Below are 13,393 nucleotides of genomic sequence, written 5' to 3' on the forward strand. Positions count from 1 at the left end.
CTGACTGTCTTTAAGTTTTTGTGCTCGGTCTTTGAGCTTTTTGACGGCGTCTCATGCTAACATAGATTCACTGAGGTAGAAACACCATTGCTCACCTAAAAAGAGGCACAGACTACCTCTTTCAGCAGTGAGGAGGTCTAGACCTCTGCGTTTTGTAGGGTGACTGCTGTGAAAGAGACTAGTTGGTTTTAGAGGTGAGTGACGATTGGAAGTCTCGGGGGAGTGACTGGTGTGATGATGAGGTTCCTAGGCTTCCTGCTCCTGACCCCACACTAGTTGTGACTCCAGGGGCCACTACTAAGGGAATGCTCTCTTTGGGCGGGCATGTGATGTCGCAGAGACAGGGAGTTCTTGGTTCGGAGGGACAAGGTTAATGTTGAGGGTAAGGTGGTCTAGGGTGCAGGTACCCGTCTAGTTGGTAGGAGACAGAGGTAGGTTGTGGATCTGCAGAGGAAGAAGATGCCTGCAGTGTTAATGCAAACAGACAGGTGGATTGAGAATAGGTGTTGGAGTGTGTAGGTTCCTCATCTGGAAGGACTTGGCTCAGCTTCAGCAACCCGGAGTGGGGAGGAGAGACCCCTTTGAGAATTCTTGTCTTGGGAAGGGGTGTCCATGTTTGAGAGGCAGGAGGGGAGGTCACGCGGAGGGCCTGGGTAAAGAGGCTGTTAGCTTCATGAGAAACTGAATAATGTACTCGGAGTGAGGTATGGGAAGAGGGTTGAGAGATGGTTTGAGTTGAGCCACAGGCAGAGGGAGGGATGGTGCCTACATGTATGTGTCCATTGGAAGAGGTGACACATGAAGGGGCTTGGCCAAGTTTTGGGGTGTGGAGGGCTATGGGACCTTGGATGGCAGGGTGGGGGAGTTTTGCGTGGTGGTAACTGGCAGTGTATGTGGAGAGAAGTCCGGTAGTGCTGTTAGGGCAGTGGGATAGTTCCCAGTGAGAGTGAGGGCTCTGTCTACAAAGGCAGAGCCTTTCTGGACGGTGTATGAGAAGCGAATGGGAATGTGGTCCCAGGGCTGAGAAGCTGGGATGGCTGAGGAGGCAGGAGAGGAGAGGGAAAAACAGGTCGAGCAACAGGAAGCAAGTGCCGGATTGGGGCGCAGTCACAAGGAGGGAGTGAGATTGAGAGGTCGTCTGAGTCCTGTAGACAAGAAAAGAGACTGAGGGAGCAGAGGCAGTGGGTTGATGTAAAAGAGTTAGGAACTTGAGGAAGAATCAGAGTCGGGGGGAAGGAGCTGATAGGGTTTGGGGCAGTGGTTCTCCTAGAGGGTCTGTGAGGTGGCTGATGGCGTCGTATGGATAGGCACATTCTCCTTGCAGATGAGCAAGGAATGGATGAGTGGAGACCTCTTTTCCTGTGGGAATGGGGAGAGAGGAGAGGATTTTAATATTTGGTGTGCTATGGGGAGAGGCTGGTTCTCATCGCGAAGACCTTGGCACCTGGAGCAGGGCAGAGGTGACACCTGAAGGAGTTACTGTTCATGGGGCTTCTTCAGGGACGGGCGTAAGGCGGAGTTTGGTTGCCCCAAGGAGGGTGCTGGAGAAGTGGCGGAGGACGGTGGGCGGGTCAGCAGCTGCTGCGGGAGCCTCGTTTAGTCTGGAAAGATGGTACGACGAGGTATGTCCTGAGAGTGTGGCTGTAGTGGGGGTTGTAAGAATGACTTGGAAAGGGCCTTCCCACTTCCGTTGAAGGCTTGCTGGCTTACGACTTTTTAGGAAGACGTGTTGTCTTGGTGGGAGAGTCTGGTTGGTGGGGACTTTGTGGGGTTTTGGGCGGGCCTGCTCTGTTCTCTGAGGAGGTGGCGATGGCAGAGCTGTCGGAAGCTGTTCTCCCAGCTGAGCGTTAGAAGGAGGCCTGTTTTGTCAGAGGGAAGGATGGCTACACATTAACTCAAACGGGCTAGGAAGGAGGGAGCTTTGGAGAGGCCGAACTCAGGGTTTTCAAGAAAGAGGGCATGGAGTAGTCGGAACCGAGAAGGAGAAAGTGCTCGGTGCTCGGGAGCAGAGGAGACCTGGTAGATTGTGTGGGCTTTGGGCTGTGGTGTCTGGACCGAATGGTAGTTTTTTGCTTTCTTTTTTTTTTTTTTTTGAGACGGAGTTTCGCTCTCGTTACCCAGGCTGGAGTGCAATGGCGCGATCTCGGCTCACCGCAACCTCCGCCTCCTGGGTTCGGGCAATTCTCCTGCCTCAGCCTCCTGAGTAGCTGGGATTACAGGCACGCGCCACCACGCCCAGCTAATTTTTTGTATTTTTAGTAGAGACGGGGTTTCACCATGTTGACCAGGATGGTCTCGATCTCTCGACCTCGTGATCCATCCGCCTCGGCCTCCCAAAGTGCTGGGATTACAGGCTTGAGCCTCCGTGCCCGGCCGACCTCTAACCATTCTTAAAACAGGTTCCCCTGCCTTGCTCTTCAAACTGGGAGAAGCTTAGCACTGGACCTACCCAACGTACGCCACAGGGCTCTGAAAGCATCACATTTGCTTAAACATTCTGGTGTAAAAGTGGATGTAATGTAATTATTATGTACTTAAGAGGGATAAATAGGCTGTCTGGACATTTCTACACTGTAGTGAGCTATTTACCATTGGTGTCAAACCTCCAGGCCATGCAAAGTCTGTTCACAGTCATTCTCTGCCCTCAGGGATATTTTGGTAGGACATCTTGAAATGTACTGTCTGTAGTAAGCCAGCATCCAAAATGGCCCCAGGGATCCCAACGTCCTGATACCCACACCCTTAGACAGTCCCTTCCCACAGTGCACCAGGGTTGGCCTGTGTGACCAAAGAATATGGCAAAGGGATGGCAAGTCACTTCCACAATTAGGTTATAAAAGGCTGGAAAGCCGAGTGTGCTGGCATGTGTCTGTAATCCCAGCTACTTGGGAAGATGAGGTATGAGGATCCCTTAGCCTGGGAGTTTGAGACCAGCCTGGACAACATATTGCAACCCTCATCTTAAAAGACTCGGGCGGGCATGGTGGCTCACTCCTGTAATCCCAGCACTTTGGGAGGCCAAGGTGGACAGATCACTTGAGGTCAGGAGTTTGAGACCAGCCTGGCTGTTGTGGTGAAACCCCATGTCTACTAAAAATGCAAAAATTAGCCAGGTATGGTAGTGCACGTTTGTAATCCCAGCTACTCAGGAGGCTAAGGCAGGAGAATCACTTGAACCCAGGAGGCTCCGGCCTGGGTGACAAGAATAAACCTTGGTCTCAAACAAAACAAAACAATAGACTGGAGCTCTCTCTTTCCTGGATAATTTGCCTTGAGGAAGGAGGGAATGGATACTGTTAGGCAATGAAAAATGTTCATTAGACAAAATGTCTAGATCTGCAAACCCAAGAACCTCGCCCAGAAGGAAACATTAATCTCTAGATGAAGAACCTAGTCCAGAAGGAAACATTGATCTCTAGATGAAGAACCTAGTCCAGAAGGAAACATTGATCTCTAGATGAAGAACCTAGTCCAGAAGAAAACATTGATCTCTAGACGAAGAACCTAGTCCAGAAGGAAACATTGATCTCTAGACGAAGAACCTAGTCCAGAAGGAAACATTGATCTCTAGACGAAGAACCTAGTCCAGAAGGAAACATTGATCTCTAGACGAAGAACCTAGTCCAGAAGAAAACACTGATCTCTAGATGAAGAACCTAGTCCAGAAGAAAACATTGATCTCTAGATGAAGAACCTAGTCCAGAAGAAAACACTGATCTCTAGATGAAGAACCTAGTCCAGAAGAAAACACTGATCTCTAGATGAAGAACCTAGTCCAGAAGAAAACATTGATCTCTAGATGAAGAACCTAGTCCAGAAGAAAACATTGATCTCTAGATGAAGAACCTAGTCCAGAAGAAAACATTGATCTCTAGATGAAGAACCTAGTCCAGAAGGAAACATTGATCTCTAGATGAAGAAACTGAATGCTCTAGCTCTCTTTTAGAGGGTAAAAGGTTTTTCATTCACTTCTGAGTTTCAACCACATATCATCAATATGTGAATGGTTCCAGGACCTTCTCTTCAGACCTCTGGAGGGTGCCTTCACACAGGAAGGGCATCGGTAATGAGCCTGCCATGTGGCTGCACCGGAGCTGGCACTTTCATTCTCACTCAATGATTTGAGTCCCTTTGATCCTGCGAAGTGTCTTCTTATCCCCACTTGCTAGATGAGGAAATGATGCTCGAAGGAGTTACACAAATTACCTATGGACACGCTGATTAGTGGCACATTCCTGGTGTTAATTAGGATTCTCAATGAATTGAAGTTATGTGAGCCAAGTCAAAACATGGGGTACTGGTGGGGCACGGTGGCTCACCTCTGTAATCCTAGCCCTTTGGGAGGCAGAGGCAGGCAGATTCCTAGAGCTCAGGAGTTTGAGGCCAACCTGAGCAATATAATGAGACCTCTTGTCTCTTCAAAAGATTTAAAAAATTATTCAGGAGTGGTGGCACACACCTGTGGTCCCAGCTACTTGGGAGGCTGAGGTGGGAGGATGTCTTGAGCCCAGGAGGTCAAGGCTGCAGTGAGCCGTGATTGCACCACTGCACGCCAGCCTGGATGGCAGAGTGAGACCCTGTCCCAAAAACGACAAAAAACGAAACACGGGGAATTCATCCTAAGGATCCCTGGGTGTCTCAGGGAGCTCGAGAGCTGAGGTCCAGGTGGGACATGACCAGGGACTGAGGTGCCGTTGGGGTGCTCTGCTTCCCCTCTGCCCCTCTCCGTCTCTGCTCTGTTATTCTCTCTTCCTGAAGTCAGGCTCTCTCTGCTTTTCTAGGCCTTGCAGCAGAAAAAGTGGCCACTACAGTCACTGTTTTGTTCTGAGACGGAGTCTTGCTCTGTCACCCAGGCTGGAGTGCAGTGGCGATCTTGGCTCACTGCAACTTCCGCCTCCTGGGTTCAAGCAATTCTCCTGCCTCAGCCTCCTGAGTAGCCAGGACTATAGATGTCCCCCACCATGCCCAGCTAAATTTTTGTATTTTTAGTAGAGACAGGGTTTTGCCATTTTGACCAGGCTAGTCTTGATCTCCTGACCTCAGCCTCCCAAAGTGCTGGGATTACAGGTGTGAGCCACCGCACCTGGCCATCACTGTTCTTTTCTTCCTCCCTCAGTTCCAAAATCCTAGAGAAGACACATCCATTGGCACAGGGGGCAGGTCATATCGTACAAAATGGATGCTGCCCTGGCCCTGCTCCTGGGGTCCTCAGCGCATAGAGTCATTATGAGCTGCGCTGATAGCCCAGAGGCGGAACTTGCGTAGGTCAGCAGCAGGGAGCGAACCCCTGTGAGTTCAGACTGGGACTTCCCATGGGTGGATTGCTGTGAAAGGAGCTTTGTGCCTACATCTTCTGCCAGTTGCCTGCTTTTTCTCTCATCGTGGAAATTTTGTCCAAGCAGCCCCTGCGGCTATGTATTGTGCAATTCAGAGTACACAGAGGAGCCTTAAAGAAATAGCTGCCTGGGCCAGAGTTTCTGTCCTATCTTTGTGAGATGAAACGCTGGGGCATTTCCCTGCAGTGTGGCCTTTGGTTCCAAGTCAGGTTTGGGTGGTGGATTCCTAGGAAGAGTCACGATGGGCCAGTCCCTGTGGGACAGATGATGCCCTCTCTGGACAGTGGGCCCAGGGACCCTCAACAGTCAAGAAGCATCTGAGTTCCATGCACAGGCCAGGGTTTGTTGCTGATTGCAGTTTCTGTGTGTGTTCGATCTGTGGGGGGTGGCCCTCACTCTGCCTGAGGTAATAATGACTGACTTGAACCTAATTCATTAGATACACAAGTCCAGGAAGCTGGTTCACCCAGAATTGGGTGAGTCATGGCAGCTGCGGCAGTGCACTCTGAGCCCTGCCCAGCTTAACAGGCCCAGGGTCCTAAAGAAGGTGGAGTTGGCCCAAGATCCCCAGGCAGCCCTGGAATGGCAGAGATGGCTCCTCACCTGTCTAGAGGCCCTCTGCAGCCCCTGAGGCCTTTCCCAAGAAGGCCTTCACCCTTCACCTAATCTGGAAGGGAGGAATCTTCCTCTAGTAGTGAGAGGGGTAGTCCTCTCCTAAAAAGGAGGCTTCCTTCTGAGGCCTCCTGAACTCAGCCTTGTCTTAGCTGCCACAATTACGCACTAGCACCCGATGGCCCAGGCTTCTCTCTGGAGCTCCAGGCCTGGTCATCCAGCTTGTCTAGTGGATGGCTGCTCTTGTGTATGCCCCGGGCACCTCCTAGCATGTGAAGCCCGGTCCTCACCACTCACAGGCGCTCTGCTCTCCTTCCTTACTCTTTTAAAAGCCTGCTCCTCCTCTAATATTCCCTTCTTATGGGACTGTTCCCACCAGCCTCTTAGTCAATTCGAACCCAAATGTTATTCTCCACTCCTTCATTCAAATTTATTTGAGGCTGAGCATGGTGGCTCGAGCCTGTAATCTCAGCCCTTTGGGAAGCCAAGGTGGATGAATCATGAGGTCGGGAGTTTGAGACCAGCCTGGCCAACATAGTGAAACCCAGTGTCGACTAAAAATGCCAAAAAATTTGCCAGGGATGGTGGCAAGTGCCTATAGTCCAGCTACTTGGGAGGCTGAGGCAGGAAAATCACTTGAACCCAGGAGGCAGAGGCTGTAGTGAGCCAGGATTGTGCCACTATACTTCATCCTGGGCAACAGAGAGAGACTCAATCTCAAAAAAAAAAAAAAAAAAAAAGAAAAAAAAAAATTATTTGGCCTGCATTGGCTCAAGCCTGTAATCCCAGCACTCTGGAAGACCGAGACAGGCAGGTCGTTTAAGGTCAGGAGTTTGAGATGAACCTGGCCAACATGGTGAAACGCTATCTCTACTAAAAATATAAAAATTAGCTGGGTGGTGATGGTGTGCACCTATAATCCCAGATACTTGGGAGGCTGAGGCAGGAGAATTGCCTGAACCTGGGAGGCAGAGGTTGCAGTGAGCCGAGATCACACCACTGTGCTTCAGCCTGGGCGACATGGTGAGACTCCATCTCTCTCTCTCTCTCTCTCTCTCTCTCACACACACACACACACACACTTATTCCACCCCTGCCAGGCCCTGTGCTAGGTCCTGAAGGTGAAGACATGAGTCAGTTCCTGCACAAGATGCTCGTAGGCTAGTGGGAAGCGCATAGCATGAGCCCTGATGCCACCCTGGGGAAGGGAAAAGATGAGAATTTGGCAAGCTCACAGCAGGAGGAGGGTGTGAAGTGTCTTTCTCTCTGGCTTACAAGGTTCCAGAAAGGTTTCCTGGATGAGGGGATACCAGAATTGAGTCAGGAGAGAAGACATAGGAGGGAGGAAGAGGCCTTCCAGGCAGCGGGAAATCCAGGGCCAGTGTGTCTGGGGGAACTGGGAGCAGGCTGATGCTGCCGGAGTGTAATATGCCTGGCAAGAGGGTCCTGGCAGCCACGGCTGGAGCCATTCTCAGAAGCAGGTCCGGGAGGCTCTTGTTGGGAAGAGGACATCTAATAAGATTGGACTTTGTCAGGTTGGGTGTGGTGGCTCATGCCTGTAATCCCAGCACTTTGGGAGATCAAGGTGAGTGAATCACAAGGTCAGGAGTTTGAGACCAGCCTGGCTAACAGGGCGAAACCCCATCTCTACTAAAAATAGGAAAATTAGCCAGGCATGGTGGTGTATACCTGTAGTCCCAGCTACTCAGGAGGCTGAGGCAGAAGAATCGCTTGAACCCAAGAGGCGGAGGTTGTAGTGAGCCGAGACTGCACCACTGCACTCCAGTCTGACAGAGCGAGAATCTATCTCAAAAAAAAAAAAAAAAGATTGGACTTTGTCCTGTGGCAGAGGAGATCCATTTAAGAGTTTGGGGCTATGGGTGGGAGTGGAGGGTAAAGCGCCATGATCAGGTTTGTATTTGAGAGATTCCCTCTGGAGGCTGTGCAGAGGTCTGAATATGAAAGTTGGGGGGGTGGGCGGTACAAAGCAGGAAGCAGGATCATGCAAAGGCAGGAGATGGCAGGGCCTGAACTAGGGCTGTGGAGGAAAGGGAGAGAAAAGCACCATTCACTAGGTGTGAAGGAGGCAGAAGAGTCAAGAATGACCTGCTTCTGGCTGGGCTATCAGGTGAATGGAGCCAGACAGTGCAGGAGGGGACAGCTGTTTGTGGGAAGTTTGAAGTCCATGTTTGGATATGGTGAGTTTGAGTGCCTACAGCCGGGGTGTCCAATCTTAACGGCTTACCTGGGCCACATTGGAAGAATTGTCTTGGGCCACTCATAAAACTCTCACTATCACTATCACTAACCATAGCTGATAAGCTAAAAAAAAAAAAAAGAAAAGAAAAATTGCCAATAAAATCTCATCATGTTTTAGGAAAGTTCACAAATTTTGCAAAACCACTGATTTGATAATGGAAACAGATAAAGAAGAAATAAAAGAAAAAAGAAAGTTTACGAATTTGTGTCGGGCCGCATTCAGTCATCCTGGGCCACATGTGGGCCTGCGGGCCGTGTATTGGACAGCTTGGCCTACAGGATATTCAGGAGGGTAACTTCAGGAGATGTTTAGCAGGAAACCCAAGGAGAAGGACTGGAGATAGGAATCCCCGAGTTCGGGGAGCTATAAAAATGGTGCTGATGCAAGTAGGAGAGGATGTAGCTGCTCCATGAAGAGCACACAGAACGGGAAAATGGTGAGGGTCATTTCTTAGAGAGCCCTGATGGTGAACCAGAGAAGAGAAACTCAGAAAGGAGAGAGAACTTTCTGAGAGCACAGGAGGACTTAGTGAGAAGAGTATCATGAAAGCCAAAGGGATGCAGTGGTAAGAGAGGCAGCTAGAGACGTGAGAGTCACACGCGGCAGAGCAGTCCAGCCGGACCAAGATGGGAAAGTATTTATTAGACTTGACATTTAGAAAGCCACTGGCAAAAAAAAAAAAAAATAAAATAAAAAAATAAAAAAAAAAAATAAAAAAAAAAAGAAAGCCACTGGCAAACCTGTGCTTGGGAGAGGGAGGTCTTAGGCTGATATGGTAGCTCCAGTCTCAACTGTACCTATATATATGTGGAAGGAGCATGTGGGTGGAATTCATACGCAGGAACCAGTTTTGTTCAGCACAGAGAAGGCTTGATTTTAAAGCTAAACCAATTTGCTTTTTAGAATACAATGAAGGCTGGGTGTAGTGGTTCACACCTGTAATTCCAGCATTTGAGAGGCCAAGGTGGGCAGATCATTTGAGGACAGGAGTCCGAGACCAGCCTGGCCAACATGGTAAAAACCTTATCTCTACTAAAAATACAAAAATTAGCCAGGTGTGGTGGTGGGTGCCTGTATCCCCCTCCCCTCGAGAGGCTGAGTCAGGAGAATCACTGGAACCCAGGAGGTGGAGGTTGCAGTGAGCTGAGATCACGACACTGTACTCCAGCCTTGGCTACAGCATGAGACTCCGTCTCAAAACAAAACTAAACAAAAGAATACAACCGGGGGAAAAAAAGTTATTAAGTTAAACATTCAAAAACCACTTAAACTTTTAGAAGCCTCACTCTGTGGGGAATAAACGCAGCATTGCTCAAGAAGGAATGTGGCTGTGAGCTGTGGTGATCCAGGACTATTCTGGAAGGCAGATTCCTAATGTATGCTTTCCACAAATAAAAGCAATATGAAAGCACATTGGAGGTTTATTACCACTGCATCAATCCTGACTTGTACATTAAGAAGCTTGTGCTAGGCCGGGCGCGGTGGCTCAAGCCTGTAATCCCAGCACTTTGGGAGGCCGAGGCGGGTGGATCACGAGGTCAAGAGATTGAGACCATCTTGGTCAACATGGTGAAACCCCGTCTCTACTAAAAATACAAAAAAAAAAAAAAATTAGCTGGGCATGGTGATGCGTGCCTGTAATCCCAGCTACTCAGGAGGCTGAGGCAGGAGAATTGCCTGAACCCAGGAGGTGGAGGTTGCAGTGAGCCGAGATCGCGCCATTGCACTCCAGCCTGGGTAACAAGAGCGAAACTCCGTCTCAAAAAAAAAAAAAAAAAAAAAAAAAGAAGCTTGTGCTGTATTTGGAACTTGTTTTTGAAAAACAGTGCCTCCTTGTGTAAATGTCACGCATAGGCCGGACGCAGTGGCTCACGCCTGTAATCCCAGCACTTTGAGAGGTGAATCACGAGGTCAAGAGATAGAGACCATCCTGGCCAACATGGTGAAACCCCATTAAAAAACCTGTTTTTACTTTTGTAAAAAATGCAAAATTTAGTTGGGTGTGGTGGCACGCGCCTGTAGTTCTAGCTACTTGGGAGGCTGAGGCAGGAGAATTGCTTGAACCCGGAGGCGGAGGTTGCAGTGAGCCAAGATTGCACCACTGCACTCCAGCCTGGTGACAGAGCAAGACTCTGTCTCAAAAAAAAAAAAAAAAAAAAAGGTCACGCATAAATATTTTTACTAGCATGGTGGCAGTATTCTAATAGAAATATTGCTGCTCTGATACTTTTTTTTTTAACTTAAAACAGAAGTTAAAAACATGTTTTGAGAGGAAGAAAGTGTCTGATTGGCGGGGGCGCTTGTTTAGGTTTTATGTAATACAGCATTAGGGAGACTGATAAAGCTTTTGTGGCTCATTTAGGATGACACATTCATGTACCCTTGCATTGCACAGCTGTGCTTCTATAAAATGTCAGAGTAGGGTCTACCACTTATTTTTTTAAAAAGTTTATAAAATTATACAGAAGATTGAACAATGAATTTCTCAATTTGAACCATTTGTGTAACCAAGCATGTGGATCAACAAATAAAAAGAATGACAGCCCAGATGCCTCCTCATGTCCTGAGCTCCTAGGTCACACCACCCATCTAGAATAATCACGATCACATCTTCGCACATCACAGATTAATTCTGCCTGTTTTTGAACTTTCCACAATTGTTAACAATTTTAAGAATAGTTTCACAAGTATATTGAACAAGACACGAGTGTGTGCGCTTCTGTGTCTTATTCAATAGCAAGATTCATCCGTGTTGCTCGGTGTAGTTGGTTTTCTCTCTGCCGTATAAAAACCACTGTAAAGCTCAACCATAATTTACTGTCAGTTCTATGGTCTATAAACATTTGGATTGTTTCCAGTTTCGGGCTTTTGTAGTCTGCCATGAACATTATTGTACGTGCCTTCTGGTGCCCAACTGCAGCATTTTATTAGGAATATACGTAGAAGAATGACTGGGTTATAGCACATGAACTTGAGTAGACAATGCCAACCAGTTTTCTAAATTGGTGGTTCTGATTTATATTGCCATCTGCAGTGAATGAGAATTTTAGTTTGCTTCACATTCTCACTAACATTTATGGTACTGTTACTCTTCCTAATTATAGATATTTTCTGATGGGTGTATGTCATTGTGCTTTTCAAAAGCAGCTTTATTAAGATATAGTTCAGTTACAGATCAATTGCACCATACAATGATCCACTTACTGTGTATAGTTCAGTGGCTTTCAATATATTCGGAATTGTCATCCATCACCATAATCAATTTTAGAACATTTTCATTACCCCCAAAAGAAACCTTACGCCCTTTCATGATCACCCTCAACCCTACTATCCCCTCAGCCCTAGCCTACCGCTAATATATTAATACTTTCTCTGTAGTTGCCAATTTTTTTTTTTTTAATATGGAACGCTTTATGAATTTGCGTGTCATCCTTGCGCAGGGGCCATACTAATCTCCTCTGTATCATTCCAATTTTAGTATATGTGCTGCTGAAGCAAGCATGAGTTGGCAATTCTTAACAGAATCATACAGTATGTGGCCTTCTGTCTGGCTGCTTTCACTTAACATGTTTTCAAGGTTCATTAGATTTTGATTCTCCATGTGGGACACAGGTTGTGGGCTTCCTATTTATTCCCTTTAAGCTCATCTACCTGATGATGCATTTTTTTTGTTTGTTTGTTTTTGTTTTTTTGAGACGGAGTTTCACTCTTGTTACCCAGGCTGGAGTGCAATGGCGCGATCTCGGCTCACCACAACCTCCGCCTCCTGGGTTCAGGCAATTCTCCTGCCTCAGCCTCCTGAGTAGCTGGGATTACAGGCACGTGCCACCATGCTGAGCTAATTTTTTGTATTTTTAGTAGAGACAGGGTTTCACCATGTTGACCAGGATGGTCTCGATCTCTTGACCTCATGATATGCCCGCCTCAGCCTCCCAAAGTGCTGGGATTACAGGCTTGAGCCACCACGCCCGGCCTGATGATGCATTTCATAGTGAATTTATCTTCATGGACACACTGGGAAGCAGTGCTACTCTAAATAAATGTGTGAGATCATGACTGAAGTTTATCTTTGACTGCAAGAATGAGTGAACTTCGTTAACATTTGCTAGGTCAAATTATTTTGGCCGTGCTCTATGATGAGACATTCTGAAGTCTTTAGTTCATTTGTTAGAACAGATCTAAATGATGTATTGAGTTGAAATGAATCTGGCTTTTCTTACAGGTATCCCTACAGTGGACCCTATTGCTAACATCTATGTAGAGGCATGGGACGATCCACCCAGCTGAAGAATGATAAAGACACGTGGGCAGTGGCCATGTGAAGGCAGAGGCAGAGATGGGAGTTATGTCTACAAGCCAAGACATGCCACGAGTTGCTAGCAGCCATCAGAAGCTAGGAGAGAGGTATGGAGCAAATTCTCCCCCAGAGCCGCCAGAGAAAACCAACTCTGCCAACATCTTGATTTTTAACTTGTGGCCTCAACCATGAGAGAGTAACTTTGCTTTAAGCCAACACATTTGTGGTAACTTGTTATGGCAGCCCTAAGAAATTAATACACTAAAGACTAATGATGTAATTTCAAAGCTGCCTGGCATGAGCTGGTGCTCAGTAAAGCCCAGAGATCTGAGTTGTGAATATTTTGCCTGTTTTTGAACTTTCTACAATTGTTAACAATTTTAAGAATAGTCTCACAAGTATATTGAACAAGACACGAGTGTGTGCGCTTCTGTGTCTTATTCAATAGCAAGACTCATCCGTGTTGCTCGGTGTAGTTGGTTTTCTCTCTGCCGTATAAAAACCACGTAAAGCTCAACCATAATTTACTATCAGTTCTATGGTCGATAAACATTTGGATTGTTTCCAGTTTCAGGCTTTTGTAGTCTGCCATGAACATTATTATACATGCCTTTGGGTCTATTTGCATGCATCTTATTAGGAATATACCTAGAAGAAGAATGACTGGGTTATAGCACGTGAACTTGAATAGACAATGTCAATCAGTTTTCTAAATTGGTTGAGACCTCTTTGTGTGTGTTGCCTTGTTCTTTTTTCTGTATTTCCTGCCAAGTAGGAGTGACACATGAAAAAGTTCAAGGGCATGTGTGCTGAAGAGGAATCTACTCCATCTCAAAAGTGGGGTTAAAGTTTCCTACCCTCAGTTCTCCAGAATGCTGAATTTTATGA

General features: G+C 47.3%; 1 protein-coding gene and 1 non-coding gene across 3 annotated transcripts in view; one reads left to right on the top strand and one right to left on the bottom strand.

The window, feature by feature from the left end:
* The window catches only part of CLTA (clathrin light chain A), a 131,313-nt gene that overhangs the window by 108,183 nt on the left and 9,737 nt on the right, over positions 1-13,393 (top strand). For both annotated transcript variants that reach the window (XR_012516634.1, XR_012516633.1), the window contains exon 6: positions 12,431-12,612. The gene's annotated coding sequence lies outside the window, so the exon portion shown is untranslated. The remainder of the gene's footprint in view (positions 1-12,430; positions 12,613-13,393) is intronic.
* Positions 11,604-11,706, bottom strand: LOC120366448 (U6 spliceosomal RNA). Its single transcript, XR_005581113.1, has one exon. It is a non-coding gene; the product is annotated as a U6 spliceosomal RNA (small nuclear RNA).

The sequence above is a fragment of the Saimiri boliviensis genome, chromosome 2 (genome assembly GCF_048565385.1).
Source record: "Saimiri boliviensis isolate mSaiBol1 chromosome 2, mSaiBol1.pri, whole genome shotgun sequence".
In the NCBI taxonomy this organism is placed as follows: domain Eukaryota; kingdom Metazoa; phylum Chordata; class Mammalia; order Primates; family Cebidae; genus Saimiri; species Saimiri boliviensis.